Source organism: Callorhinus ursinus, unplaced genomic scaffold (genome assembly GCF_003265705.2).
Source record: "Callorhinus ursinus isolate GAN/ISIS: 27379988/994484 unplaced genomic scaffold, GSC_fseal_2.0 scaffold4, whole genome shotgun sequence".
Taxonomy (NCBI): domain Eukaryota; kingdom Metazoa; phylum Chordata; class Mammalia; order Carnivora; family Otariidae; genus Callorhinus; species Callorhinus ursinus.
In genome coordinates, this window is record NW_027397066.1 from 126,737,212 (window position 1) to 126,753,213 (window position 16,002).

The following is a 16,002-nucleotide window of genomic DNA, read 5'->3' on the forward strand; positions in this document are numbered from 1 at the left end:
TGAGTCTCTTCTGTAAGACTGCTTACATCATGATGCATCATGACAGCTTGCTCACTCTAGAGTGAGTGGTCCCAGAGAGAGAAGGAGGGAGGGAGAGAGAGAGAGAGAGAGAACAAGAGCAGTGTCTTTATAATATAATTTCAGAAGGAGTATCCCATCACTTCTGCCATTTTCTGTTAGAATTGAGTCACTAGGTTTATAGGATTACACCTAGACATTGAACATCAGGAGGCAGGAGGCATTGGGGGCTATCTTAGAGGCTGCCTACTTCAGTTGTGAATATCACCTTTCTATAAATGCAGCCTAAGCTTACCTAATAGTTTTACGCCAATGGTTCACGTCGAGCTTCTGGTCAATTAAAACACAAAAAGATTCTGTTTGTTTCACAAAGCAATTGATTTTGCCCTTAGTCCTTTAAATCTAAAGGCAAGAATTATCTCTGATTTCATTTGTCGCTAAGGCATTTTTAAAAAAATTACCTCCTATACCTTATAGTTTAAACCCCTATTGAGAGAATAGAGAGTCTGCTAAAACACTGTACCGGATGTTGACCAATGTACTTTAAGTAACTCCTGTAATAACTCTTGAGAGGAGGATTAAAGTAGTCTTGTGAGTAAATGCAATACCTTATTAAGCCTTCAAGGTCTCTTATAAAACTTGATAAACATTCTTCATTAAATTAATTGAAGATAATTATAAATAAACTATTATATCTGCATTGTACCTAACCCTTACAGGAACCGAACAGTACTTAATGTCTATTCTACTTTGTATTTCTCTGAGTTACTTAAAGTCACTGTTATTTATATTAAAAAAAATCTTATTTTCCTTACCAGCTGAAATAAAATTAATATTAGATATGGTCTCCACTTGGAGAATAATCCTCTACTTGTTTGCTTTCTTAAAGAATTTTAGTCTACAAAGAGAAATAAAAATAACATAATCAACAATTTTTAGACAAAGACGTACAAAATCCATTACATTTTAAAAATCTACAATATAGGGTGCCTGGGTGGCTCAGTCGTTAAGCTTCTGCCTTCGACTCAGGTCATGATCCCAGGGTCTTAGGATCAAGCCCCGAATCAGGCTTCAAGCCTGCTTCCCCCTCTCCCACTCCCCCTGCTTGTGTTCCCTCTCTCGCTGTATCTATCTCTGTCAGATGAATAAATAAAACCTTTAAAAAAATAAAAAATAAATAAAAATCTACAATATAAGGGCTCCTGGGCAGCTTAGTCGTTAAGCATCTGCCTTCGGCTCAGGTCATGGTCCCAGGGTCCCAAGGTCCCTGCATCGGGCTCCCTGCTCCGCCGGAAGCCTGCTTCTCCCTCTCCCACTCCCCCTGCTTGTGTTCCCTCTCTCACTGTGTCTCTCTCTGTCAAATAAATAAAATCTTTAAAAAATAATAATAATAAAAATAAAAATCTACAATATAAAAAAATGTGTTTAGTGTTATAAATCTTGTCTACTTCGGTTTCTAAATAACTTTTTCCTTTTATGAAGAAAAGAAAACATAAAAAACATGAACAAAATGACAACTTTAAATGTTGTAGCTGTGTTAAAAAATATTGTAGCTATGTTGTATTGTTTGCAAAATATGAAATAACTATCTTTTGAATGGCTGTTTTTAGTAGAATAGTACAGTTGTATACTGTAAATTAAGGAAGTGCATGCCAAGTTAAAAATCACTGATCTGACTCAGAAATCCAGTCAAATAAAATTGTATAGGTTCCTGACACGTGGGAGAAAAAGAGGTTTCAAATTGTTTTTTTCTTCTGTCAACAGGAAGAACCATTTTATTCATAGTCAAAAGGCTCTGTACATGGTACTGTCTGTATGGTATGATCTTAGACCAGTCATCCATTCCTCTTTATCTTGGTTACTGGTCTGTAAAGGGATGTGGTTGGACCAAGGTTTCTTTCAGAAATCAAAGTTTCTGTTTTTATGAATTTCTTACTATTCTCACCCACTTCCCTGAATATTTCAACCTAAAATGGAAGAAATTATAGAGAAGGGAAGCTTAGGCAAAATTAAATGTGTCTCTGGGTTCTGGTCCACTGCTATACTTGGGAATTTTCATTCATCTTTTTTTTTAAGACTTGTTTAGAGCAATTGTAGGTTTACAATACAATTCAGAGGAAAGTACAGATATTTCCCATATACCCCCTACCCTCACACATGCACAGCCTCCCTCATTATCAACATCACTCACCAGAGCGGTACATTTCTTTTTTTTTAATCAAGGATGAACATACATTGACACATCATAATAACCCAAAGTCCATAGTTTACCTTTGGATTCACTCTTGGTTTTGCATTCTATGGGTTTTGTCCAAAACTTTTGGACAAAAGTATAATGACATGTATTCATCATTACATTATATAGTGTATTTTCACTGCCCTAAAGTCACTAATCTTTAAAGATTTTATTTATTTATTTATTTATTTATTTGAGAGAGAGTGTGCCTGCTGCAGCGTGAAAGTGGGGGAGGGAGGAGGCAGAGGGAGAGGGACAAGCCAAATCTGTGCTAAGTGAGCCCGAAACAGGGCTGATCTCACAACCCTAAGATCACGACCTGAGGTACCTGAGCCAAAATCAAGTGTGGGATGTTTAACCGACTGAGTCACCCAGGCACCCCCAAAGTCACTAAACTTTAAAAAAAAAAAAGCAAATATTAGTTTTTGGATTATAAAACATATAATCTTTATAAGAAATTCAAATATTTCAAAAATTATCATTTAGAAAATAAAAATCTACTATAAGCAGGGATGCGTGGATGGCTCAGTTGGTTAAGCACCTGCTCAGGTCATGATCCCAGGGTCCTGGGATCAAGTCCCCCATCGGGCTCCCTGCTCAGCAGGGAGACTGCTCCTCCCTCTGCCTACCACTCCCCTGCTTGCGCGCTCTCTCTCTCTCTCTGGCAAATAAATAAATAAAATATTTTAAAAATAAAAATAAATAAAAATAAATTTTAAAAAGTCTACCATAAGCACTCCTAGAAGTAATTTGGTAGATTTCATTTTCATTTTTTATTTTTTTAAGATTTTATTTATTTGAGAGAGAGAGAATGAGAGAGAGAGAAAGCACATGAGATGGGGGGGAGGGTCAGAGGGAGAAGCAGACTCCCCGCTGAGCAGGGAGCCCAATGCGGGACTCGATCCCAGGACTCCAGGATCATGACCTGAGCCAAAGGCAGTCGCTCAACCAACTGAGCCACCCAGGTGCCCCTATTTTCATTTTTTAATAATTTTTTATTATGTTATGTCACCATACAGTACATTATAGATTTTAGATGCATATTTTAACCTGCATATTAATTAATTCTAACCTAACTTAAATATTTAATAAGCACCTATTATGTACTCAGTTTATATAAAATCATATAAGTATTAATTTTACAGAAATGTAATCACATTATTCTTCCAATACATACTATTTAAGTCACTTTCTTTTTCACCTAATGAATAATTTTGGACTACTGCATGGTATTACGTTGCCCTATTTATGGATTACTAGGTTGTTTCCAATTTTCATTATTATGAATAAATTTGCAGTGACTATTCTTATGCTTATGTCTTCATGCACTTGTAAAAATATTTCTCCAAAATAGATTCTTTGAAATGGAATTGCTGAGTCAAAGGATTTATAATCGACATTGCAAATTACCATCCAAAACAATCATATCTTTATATTCTCTCATCATCAGTAAATGAGAGTGATTATTTCTAAACACTCTCTCCCACATTGGATATTATCAATCTTTTAAATTTATCCCAATCTGGAAGGAGTAAAATGATTTCACATTGTATACTTCCTTAATTTTTGGTTAGGTTAAACATATTTCATAGATTCATTTGTACTTCTACCATGATTATTCATCTATGGGATTCTCATATAAACTTACTAAAGAGTGGTGACAAATTTAACAAATGGAAAATTTAATTGGAGCCTAAAGCTCCAAACATGTCTCCCCCCCTTTTTTTAAGATTTATTTATTTATTTGAGAGAGCGAGAATGAGAGAGAGTACATAAGAGGGGGGAGGGTTAGAGGGAGAAGCAGGCTCCTCGCTGAGCAGGGAGCCCAATGCGGGACTCGATCCAGGGACTCCAGGATCATGACCTGAGCCAAAGGCAGTCGCTTACCAAGTGAGCCACCCAGGCGCCCCAACATGTCTCCCTTTTTAAAAGTCCTACTTAAGGGGCGCCTGGCTAGCTCAGTCGGTAAAGCATACAACTCTTGATCTCGAGGTCATGAGTTTCAGCCCTCTGTTGAAGGTAGAGATCACTTAAAAACATATATCATATAGTATGTACATATATGTATATGCGTATATGATATGTGATATGTTTTTATGTATGTATGTGTATATGATATATGTATATCATAGATAAAGTTCTACTTTAAAAAAATCATTCTCTGAATGATAACTTACACTTGAGATGGTTTGGAAACAAATTGGGTAGAGCAAATAAATATGAGTACTAATTCTGACTTTACCCTGAGTCAGTGGCAATAGATGGGCTATTACTTTAATTGTACCCTTTACCTTCTTAAAGACATTTTTTTTGACCAAAAAAAAACCTCTTGCAATTTATTAACAAAATTCATATAATGATAATTGCACATTTCCTTTTCTGCCAATGCTATTTAATCACTGTCATCTTTTACAAACAGGGAAAAGTGGACATACTTTAAAATCTCTCTGATAAATATATCGCCACGCTGCATCTGGCCTGGATAAGGCTCTTCAAAACAGTGTATGCTGGAGCCAGTTGTGCATCATGTTCAAGGCCTAGGTCATGGTGCTCTAGCTCTTCATCCCGAAATTTCCTTATCACCTGAAGAAGTTCCTCATGTTTTTCAGGCTCCTTCTCCATCAGCGTCCTGATCTGGTTGTTATAGTGATGTGCTATAGACTCTTCCACAGCCACAGTGCAGGCCATTGCTCCCTCCTTCCCCAGCAGGGCTGTTCCTGCACCCAGTGCGAACCCCACCACGTTCCTAAAGGGCATCAGAATCCTCGGCCGCACCCTGAATGCAACCATCAACTCGTTGAACTTTTTCAAGTGGTCCTTTTCTTGATCCCACATTTTCTGAATGACTGGCCCGACACTGGTCCGGCCCAGGACGGCCATCTGTCCTGCATAGATTCGGTTTGCTCCATATTCACCTGCGTGATCCACCCTGATTATTCGATCCACAGCCGCCCGATTGATACTGTCTAAGGTCATTCCTAAACTGTAAAACCTGGCACTGATTCTTCTTCCATAAACTGAGAGAGGCCGCAGGGCTCCCGTGCGCAGCCGCCACAGGGAGCGAACCGCTGCCGCCGGGGCCCAGCTCATTGTTGTGACCAGGTAACAGCTCCACTGCGCGAGACGGGCTAAACGTGCATTCAGCGCCGACTCTCTTAGAGACATTTTAAGAGATCTCCAGAGGTAGTTGTTATTTCAGTGCAGAGAATAGTACTTCAGGGGAAACAAATGTGTTTGTAAATCATGGGGAAAATATTTGAGAGAGTATAATATGAATTTGGATGTGACTAATCATTGTTGACTATTGATGTTTTTCTATATACTTCTTACCTTGATTCTGAATATATTTGTGAAATTAAAATTTTCTTATACTAACAGGACCTAAATAGGTTAAAAAATTGAATGACTTTTTTTATTGAGTTATAATTCATGTATCATACAATTCACCCTTTTAGAGTGTGCAATTCAGTAATTTTTAGTCTACTCAGAGTTAATTGCCATCCCCATTATCTAATATTAGAACATTTTTATCCCCCAAAGAAACCCCATATCCATTATTCCTCTGTCTCCCTACAGCTCCTGGCAACCATTAATCCATTTTCAACTCTATGAATTTGCCTATCTTGGAAATTTCATATAAATAGAATCATACAGGGGTGCCTGGGTGGCTCAGTCAGTTGGGTGACTGCCTTCGGCTCAGGTCATGCTCCCAGGGTCCTGGAATCGAGCCCTGCATTGGGTTCCCTGCTCATCAACCCGCATCAGGGTTCCCCGTGCTGCTCCCCCTGCTTGTGCTCTCTCTCGCTCAAATAAATAAATAAATAAATATTTTAAAAATTAATTAATTAATAGAATCATATGTGTGGACTTCTGTATCTGGCTTCTTTTCCTTAATGTAATGTTCTCAAGCTTCATCATGTGTAGCATGTATCAGTACTTCATTCCTTTTTATGACCTGCCTTAGTCAGCTTGGGGTGCTATACAAAATGTCACAGACTGGGTGGCTTAAACAACAGACATTTATTTCTTATGGTTTTGGAGGCTGTGAAGTCCAAGATCAAGGTGTTGGCCAGATTTCATTCTTGGTGAGGGCCCTCTTCCTAGCTTGCAGTTGGCCACCTTCTCACTGTATCTTTATATGGTGGAGAGAGGAAGCTCCAGTGTCTCTTCCTTTTCTTTTTTCTTTTTTCTTTTTAAGATTTTATTTATTTATTTGAGGGGGGGCACAAGCAGGGGAGGGGCAGAGGGAGAGGGACAAGCAAACTCCCCACTGAGTGTGGAGCCCGATACCAGGCTCGATCCTAGAACCCCATGACCTGAGCTGAACTCACAACCCCAAGATCAAGAGTCCCACGCTCTTCCAACTGAGCCAGCAAGGCACGCCTATATAAAATTTTTACAAAATTTTTTCCATATAAATTAATGGTAATTGCTTCTTTGTTTTATGACATTTTGGCTTACAAACAATTTCATAGGAATGCTTTCCTTTCAGATTGCCTGGGAAACCTGTGTATTTTCTTTGGAGAAATGTTTATTTGAATCCTTTCCCCATTTTTAATTAGGTTATTTGCCTTTTTATTATTGAGTGTATAGATTCTTTATATATTCTGGATATAAGTCCCTTATCAATATATGATATACAAATATTTTCTCCCATTCTTTGGGTTGTCTTTTTATTTTCTTGATACTATTCTTAGAAAAAACTTTTTAATTTTGATGATAGGTTGCTTTTTAAAAAAGCCTTTGGAGATCTACTTCCAGAAAAATGTTTTCCTAACACATAATGAATAGTTTCATAGAATTTTATAGCAGGTAGGAAAGTAATTCAGGAGTGTATTACAAGAAGAACATGAGAGTCTAACTGATAATTAAAACAAAAAATATCTTGATGGGTAAGAAACTAAATTTCACATAGTTAATATATAAGAGTAAAGGTTCTGTGATATATTTAGGCCACTTTTCATATGTGCAAATGCACATAAAGCAGATTGCAAGATGTTATTTTATAAGCACAAGCCAGAGAAAACTCTGTGCTTACCCAGGACGATTAAAGCTGACTAAATGGACCAGAAGGGAAAACAGAGGTGATTACTCAGGTTAATGGACTGATGTCTATAAATGACAAGAGGCTATATTAAAGAAGTCATTAACTTTATATACTGAACTGTTATTAATGATATTTTAATAAAAGTTGCTCTTGAAGTAAACCTTTCTGGCTAATTTCTCTTCTCTCTTTGGAATCTTTGGTAGTTAAAAAAAAAAACAACACTAAATTCAATATGCATCTGCAACTTTTACAACAGTTCATGTGGAGCATATAAAATTAACAGCTTATAAATTCTCCCTAACTCAAAAAAGAAAACGGGCATAAAGACACTGTGAACCACTGTTGTGGTCACTCCTATTAAAATACTTCTCCAATATACTTTGGACTATTCATTTCCTTCTTGTAAATACATTTTACCATCCTCTAAATAAATATGAAGACATCAAAAGTCAGAGAAGGAATGGAACAGGAATTTGAGTAAGCAGTTGAGGCTTAAATAACAAGGGAGCTCTTTCAGGTAAGCTTGGAAGAAGTCTAACTTGTGTCAGTCACACAGGGGAGAAAGGCCAAATGAAGGCAGAAATCTATTCCAAGCCGTCTAGTCAGAGAGTTCAGAATTTAAGCAGAGGTGAAGCAACAGATCCAGGCAACAGCAGAAAGCAGGATCTTAATACCTTTTATATGCTTTATATTAAGGAAAGAACTTTTATGTCCTTCCTGTTAAGGATTCTCAAACCTGGCCTGGGTGTGCAGTGGAAGTCAGTGGGGTACCTGGCTGAAAGGAAGAGAATAGCAGCTTTTGACCAAAACGAATCCTGATGAGACATTGAACCTAGATGTCTGGGAGAGTTTCTAAAATTCTGGAGCCATGTATATTCACCAGAGGGTTCTCAAACTACACTGGAAAATACAGGATAAGTTGAAGAAAGCATTTACCGGCATCTGGGTAATCAATGTTACCAAGTGGCACTAACATTCAGTAGATCAGTTGAAATACTTTGACTATAAATAATTACTAAAACCCACTTGTACTGTGAATAATCCCCAAACCATAAGGAAATGTATTCTGTCCTATAACAAGGGAATTCATAGGTAGGTTCAGAGATAGATGCAGTTGCTTAACAATGTCAGAAAAGACCCAGGGTTCTCCCATCTCTTTACTTTGTCATCTGTCAGACAAGAGCTTCACTTTTCAGGTAACAGCTTCATCCTCAGGCAACACAGAGATGGTATCAGAAATTCTTGGCATCAGGGCGCCTGGGTGGCTCAGTTGGTTGAGTGACTGCCTTCGGCTCAGGTCATGATCCTGGAGTCCCAGGATCGAGCCCCGCATCAGACTCCCTGTTCAGCAGGGAGTCTGCTTCTCCCTCTGACCCTCCCCCCTCTTGTGCTCTCTCTCATTCTTTCTCTCAAATAAATAAATAAAATCTTTAAAAAAAAAAAGAAATTCTTGGCATCATAACCTAGACATGCCAACATTCAGAGAAAGAAGACCACTCTTAGGAGGAAGTATTTTTATGAACCCTAGCTTAATTGGTCAGCTGAGAATTTGGAACTAATTCTTGGTAAGGCAATAGAATAAACTGTGACTGGTTTATACTAGTCATCTGGGGTGGATTAAATTTCAGAGTCAATTACTATCTATTTATACAGATTTTTGCTTTTGTGGGGATTTCCTTAGTTTCTCCTTAAATTGTCTACATGTTATTATAAGTTAAAATTATTGAGTGGTATAACTAAAGACATATCAGTTAATCTTTTTGCTCATCTGTTTTGGTAAAGAGCTCTTTTTCTCCCCCCGAGCCATGAAGCCATAACTGAGGTGCTACTGTCCTTTGAAAACCTATAAGGAAATGGATATTTGATTATCTGGCTTGTAAACTAACATATAAAATGATGAAAAATGTCTAGGAGATCAATAGATGCACATGAACTATGGCATACACATATGAAACAGTTTAGTCACATTTAATTCAGGATGATTAAGGTTCAGAATTAATGCTATAAATATATACTGTTGAACTCGAGGCAGCAGGGTGTATGAGAGGGGCTTTGTGACCTTCTCTTGATTCCAAAAAGAGGAGTTAATAAAATTATACAGTGTCACTTGAGCTTATCTAGCATCACAATAAAGCCTACAGGGACTAGGCAGTGAGGGGTTATGAGCAGTAGTTGATTTTCTCTGAGATTACAAATGGCAGTCTTTCAGGTGAAGAGTCACACTGTCCCTGTCCATCAGCAGGCCTGGGTGAATTGTGCCACAGATGGAACAGGGGAAGCCTAAACCTTTCACTCTTTAAAGAAGTAAAGAGGTTAAAGAAGTTCAAGTCCCACCAAAGATCATGATTTCCAGGCACCTAAACTCATCTGTATCTTCATTCCTGGCACACCAAACAAAGGTGTTGACAGAGCTGTGAACTATTAAACACCCAAAAGAATTTTGGTGTTTAATGATGAATTTGGTGAATAAAAGCACCCAAAAGAATTTTTTTAAAAGATTTTATTTATTTATTTTTTTTTCTTTTAAAGTTTTATTTATTTATCTGAGAGAAAGAGAGCATGAGAGAAAGATCACAATCAGGGGGGAGGGGTAGAAGGAGAAGCAGACTCACCGCTGAGCAGGGAGCCTGATGTGGGACTCCATCCCAGGACTCTGGGATCATGACCTGAGCCAAAGGCAGACATTTAACGACTGAGCCACCCAGGCGCCCCAAAGATTTTATTTATTTTTTGACAGAGAGAGAGAGAGACAGCGAGAGAGAAAGCACAAGCAGGGGGAGTGGGAGAGGGAGAAGCAGGCCTCCTGCTGAGCAGGGAGCCGATGTGGGGCTCGATCCCAGGACCCTGGGATCATGACCTGAGCCGAAGGCAGATGCCCAACGACTGAGCCACCCAGGCACCCCCAGAAGAATTTTTTAAGGGAAGTGTTTTTTACATGTGTTAAAGGGAAAAATTTCTGCGCGTACAAATTCTAAAGTAAAAGAAAAATACAGTGATTGTAAGGACCCCATTTCTCCCGCCTTGATTAATGGATTTTGTTAGATGTATACTTGTCACAGTGGTTTTCAAACTTTTCTGATCATAACCCACAGTGAGATCTACATTTTACATGGACACACACACACGCACACACACACACACTTTATATTTTTTAAACTGAAACAAAAACTCATGAAACAATAGTTAAACCTTCTAAGTACATGATAGTTTTTATTCCATTTCATTTAAAAAATAAGTGCTGAGGGGCTCCTGGGTGGCTCAGTCGTTAAGCGTCTGCCTTCATCTCAGGTCAGGATCCCCCAGGGTCCTGGGATCTAGTCCCGCATCGGGCTCCCTGCTCCGCGGGAGGCCTGCTTCTCCCTCTCCCACTCCCCCTGCTTGTGTTCCCTCTCTCGCTGTGTCTCTCTCTGTCAAATAAATAAATAAAATCTTTAAAAAATAAAAATAAGTGCTGATTGACACCCAGTAAATGGATTTCATGACCTACTAATGGGTCCGACCTGCACTTTGAAAAACATTGTCCTAAGCTAAATGGATAATGTTCTGACTCCGGGGTGGGGGGGGGCACCTGGGTGGCTCAGTTGGTTAAGCGTCTGCCTTCAGCTCAGGTCATGATCCCGGGGTCCTGGGATCGAGCCCCACATCGGGCTCCCGGCTCTGCGGTGGGCCTGCTTCTCTCTCTCCCATCCCCTCTGCTTGTGTTCCCTCTCTCTCTGTCAAAATAAAAATAAATAAAATATTTTAAAAAAAAAGAATATTCTGACTCCCTTAATACAAATCATACCTCTGCTCCTCCTTGACAGGTGGTGGAGGGACAGAGACTATCCCATAGACAGTGGTGAGAGTAGCTGGGCTGCTTAACCCCCAACTTTGATGTCCTGAGTTTTACCTTCCCTTTGGGAGCTCACAATGCTGCCACCACCAAGCTGGCCTCAAGGGGACCTACTGCTCCTTCTTTTAGCCTCTGGTCTAAAGGGGACAGAACTCTTAACTCCCTGGGCCATAGAGGAATGTATCTGTGAGATGCTTTCGGGTACAAGTAACAGAATCCCAACTGAACACGATGAGGGGCTTATCTCATGTGGCGAGAACGGAGGTAGGTCCAGTTCTGGATTGGTGAAATGAGCGGCTCAACAAGTTCACCAAAGGCCTGGTCTAGAAGCCCTCCAAGAGACTTTCCCTCACGTTCCATGAGGCCAACCATGGTTCATCTCCCAAGACTGGGGATGGACCTCACCACCCCAGAAACTCAAAAAAGGTGAATATCCAGACAGTTGCACTGTTCTCTTAGCAAACAGGTGAAATCATGATTGGTTGTAGCCAGTCATAGGATTGGTATGGACAGGGATGGTCATATGATGAGATTATGGCCAATGAGTTGGAGAGGGAAGTCTGCTGGGCATTTCTGGAAATGATTTTACCCCCTGAAATAAAAAAGGTGAACGTGAAAAAAAAAATCAGGTTAAATCAGGTTTAAACATTTCAGTAAGATTTCACCAATGGCTGAGGGGATAACAAGAGGGAAATGAACAAAAAGAGTAACTGGAACCTAGATAATCTTCTATTAAGATAAGGCTCATTTATCTTCAGCTTTAGTGCCTAGGCCTCTCTGCCTCTGGGGTGCAGAGGTCACCTTTTTCTTTTCCTTCTAGGAGGACCTTGAAATGAATTCTCAAGAAAAATAGAGTGGCTCCCAGCCAAATACCTGCAGTTCCCCTCCTGACTCTCTAGTTTCTGGTTTCCTGTTTCAGTTCCCACCTCTGCTCTCATACTCAGCCCAGTAAAAGTCCAAATCTCAGGAGTGTGACCTTGCTCGGTGGCTTTATCCTTCTCAGACTGTAAGGCAATAGCTTTATATTCTTAGAAGACATGTATATAAACTCTTTTTTGTGAGTCCCCAAAGGACTGAAAAAAAAAAGTTTGAACTTCCAGAAAGTGAATAAATTTACCCTGGTCTTTCTGAAATACGATAAACTCAGCCTTTTTCCTTCTTGAAAGCACAGACTTTAGAGTCAAGTGTAAAGTCCAATTCTCCTTACTCTAAAGGGCAAGCTTCTTATTCTCTCTGAACCCTAGTTCTCTCTTCCATAAGATGGACAAAAGTAGTATTCACTTCCCAGGGTTGTAAAAAAGAATTAAATGAGCTAAATCCACAAATATGTATAATTCACTTAGCAAATGATCAGTAAATAATAGCTGTTGCTTATCTTAAGCCCACTGGAGACAGACTAAGAGAGCAAATATTGTCAACTCGTTGCTTAACAATAAAATCATTTCAGACTGCCTATTTCCTGGTCTGATGTTTTCCTTGGGGAAGCTCTAGATTTGCCTATACCTAGACTGCTCTGGTCGGCTAACTCCTGCTACAACAGAAATTGGAGGACCAAAGGGCAAATACAGGCGTTCATATGTTTCTTTCTATTCCCACTACACCCACCTTAAAGCCTCAAGAGTCTCTGACCATCACAAGAAGTCTGTGCATCCAGTCCATCTCCCACCAATCAACCTTGGGGTGCCAGATGGATTTCCTAAAGCACAGATCTGATTGTGTCACTTTGCTGCTCAATAAATTTACTTGGCTTCCTACAACTGACCAAAGGAACTTTGAACTGTGTATTTTGGCATTTGATGCACCATATGAAGTAAAAGGCTCTAACTTGCTTTCGTTTTAAAAAAAAAAAAAACATTTAGCGATGCCTGGGTGGCTCAGTCGGTTAAGCGTCTGCCTTCAGCTCAGGTCATGATCCCAGGGTCCTGGGATCAAGTCCCACATCTGGCTCCCTGCTCAGCGGGGAGCCTGCTTCTCCCTCTGCCTGCCCCTCCCCCTGCTTATACTCGCTGTCTCTCTCTGTCTGTATCTCTGACAAATAAATAAAATCTTTAAAAAAATAAAAATAAAAAACATTTAAACCCCCCCTTTTTAAAAGATTTTTATTTATTTATTTGACAGAGAAAGAGACAGCAAGAGAGGGAACACAAGCAGGGGTAGTGGGAGAGGGAGAAGCCGGCCTCCCGCAGAGCAGGGAGCCCGATGTGGGGCTCGATCCCAGGACCCTGGGATCATGAACTGAGCCGAAGGCAGATGCTTAACGACTGAGCCACCCAGGCGCCCCTGAAGGCAGATGCTTAACGACAGCCACCCAGGCCCCCCAAAACCCATTTTTATTGTTGAAATCAGTTTGCTTCTTTGTATTTGACATTTTTCTTAAACTGGATGGTAGGTATATGGGTTTTGTCTTTTTATAATTATTATTGTGGCAAGCAATTACTCCTCATTTCCCCTACCCACCCTTGCTCCCTGCCCTGGGGAACTACTATTCTGTTTTCTGTCTTTAAGGATTTGGAATTGCTGGTTATTTCAATAATGGAATCATATAATATGTGGCTTTTTGTGTCTGAATTCCTTCACTTAGAATAATGTTTATAAGGTTCATGTATGTTGTAGCACGCACCATTCTTTTTTATGGCTGAATAATATTCCACTGTATGGCTCTACCACCTTTTGTTTATCTACTTACCTATTGATAGACTATTTGGGTTATTTCCACCTTTTGGCTATTGTGAATAGTGGTGCTATGAATACTTGTGAGCAAGCTTTTGTTTGAACACCTGTTTCAAATTCTTTAAATGACATACCCAGGAATGGAATTGTCAGGTCATACGGAAATTCTATATCTAACATTTTAGAAAATCGCCAATCTGTCTTGCAAAGTCATTACACCATTTTACATTCCCACCCACAGTGTATAAATGTTCTGATTTCTTAAAACCTTCACCAACATTTGTGATTACTTGACTTTTCGATTATAGCCATCATAGTGGGTGAGAGATTTTGATTTACATTTCCCTAATGATTACTGATGTCATTGAGTTTAACATATATTTTTTTGGCCATTTGTAAATCTTTTTTGGAGAAATGTCTACTCAGCTCTTTTGCGCATTATTAATCAGATTATTTGTCTTTCAGTATTGACTTGATAGCATTCTTTATATATTCTAGATACAAATCCTGTATCAAATATATGATTTCCAAATATTTTCTCTCATTCTGTGGATTATCTTTTAACTTTACTGATAGTATTATTTGAAGCAGAAAAATTTTCGATTTTGATGAATTTAAATTTAAATTTTTTTTTTTTGCTTGTGCTTTAGTGTCACAGCTAAGAAAAAATTGACAAATTGGAGGTCAAGAAGACTTAACTCTATTTTTTCTAAGTGTTTTACAATTTTACCTGTTAAATTTAGGTCTTTGGTCCATTTTGAATAATCTTTTAAAATTTTTATTTTCAGTAGGCTCCATACCCAATGTGGAGCTTGACCTCACAACCCTGAGGTCAAGAGTAGAGTGCTCTTCTGAGTGAGCCAGCCAGGTACCCCTTTGAATTAATTTTTATATATGGTATCAGGTAGGGTCAAACCTCATTCTTTCACATGTGGCTATCCAGTTGTCCCAACATCATTTGTTGAAAAGACTGTTCTTTCTCCCTTAAATGGCCTTGGCACTTTTGTCAAAAATCAGTTGACCATAGACAGATGGGTTTATTTTTATTTATATATTTATTTTGTTCTTCTTTTATTAAATGTATTTTTTTAGATTTTATTTATTTTTTTAAAGATTTATTTATTTATAATTTGAGGGGGGGAGGGGCAGAGGGAGAGGGAGAGAGAATCCCAAGCAGACTCCCCTTTGAATGCAGAGCCTGATGCAGGGCTTGGTCCCACGACACTGAGATCATGATCTGAGCTGAAATCAAGAGTTGGATGCTTAACTGACTGAGTCACCCAGGCACTCCAAGATTTTATTTTATTTTATTATTATTTTTAAAAAGATTTTGTTTATTTTTTTGAGTGAGAGAGAGAGAGCGTGAGCATGAGTAGGGGGAAGGGGCAGGAGGAAGGACAGAGGAAGAAGCAGACTTCCCGCTGAGCAGAGAGCTCCAGTCAGGGCTCAATCCCAAGACCCTGGGATCATGATCTGAGCTGAAGGCAGACGCTTAACTGGGACACCCGGGTGCCCCTTATTAAACTTATCCCTAAATATTTTATTTTTTTATGTTATTGTAAATAGAATTTTTTTTAATTGGGCTCCACACCCAATGTGGGGCTTGAACTCACAATCCTGAGATTAATACCTGAGCTGAAATCAAGTCAGAGGCTTAACTGACTGGGCCACCCAAGTGCCCCTAAATAGAATTTTCTTGATTTCATCTTCTGACTGTTAATAGCTAGTGTCTAAAACTACAATTAATTTTTACATATTGATCTTGTAACCTGCAGCCTTACTAGTTTGTGAGCTCAAATAGTTTTTTTGGTGAATTTTTTATTATCTATATACAAGATTATATCATCTGTGAATATAGTTTTACTTCTTCCTTTCCAGTCTGGATGCCTTTTATTTCTTTATCCTGCCTAATTTCCCGCTAGAATCTTCAGTATAATGTTCAATGGAAGTAGCAAGAATGGTCATACTTGTCTTATTTGCTGTGGGATTTTTCACAGATGCTTTTTTTTTTTTTTTTAGTTTAGTTTTTTTAGTAATCTCTACATCCAACGTGGGGTTCAAACTCATGACCCCGAGATCAAGAATTGCATGCTTTTCCCATTGAACCAGAAGGTGCCCCCACAGATGCTTTTTATCAAGCTGAGGAAGTTTCCTTCTATTCCTAGTCTGTTAAGTGTTTTTTATCATGAAAGGGATTTT

At 39.0% G+C, this 16,002-nt stretch overlaps 1 pseudogene; it reads right to left on the bottom strand.

Annotated features, from left to right (window-relative positions):
- Window positions 1–4,624: 4,624 nt before the first annotated feature.
- LOC112825937 (NADPH-dependent 3-demethoxyubiquinone 3-hydroxylase, mitochondrial pseudogene) lies at window positions 4,625–5,400 on the bottom strand (annotated as a pseudogene).
- Window positions 5,401–16,002: the final 10,602 nt, after the last annotated feature.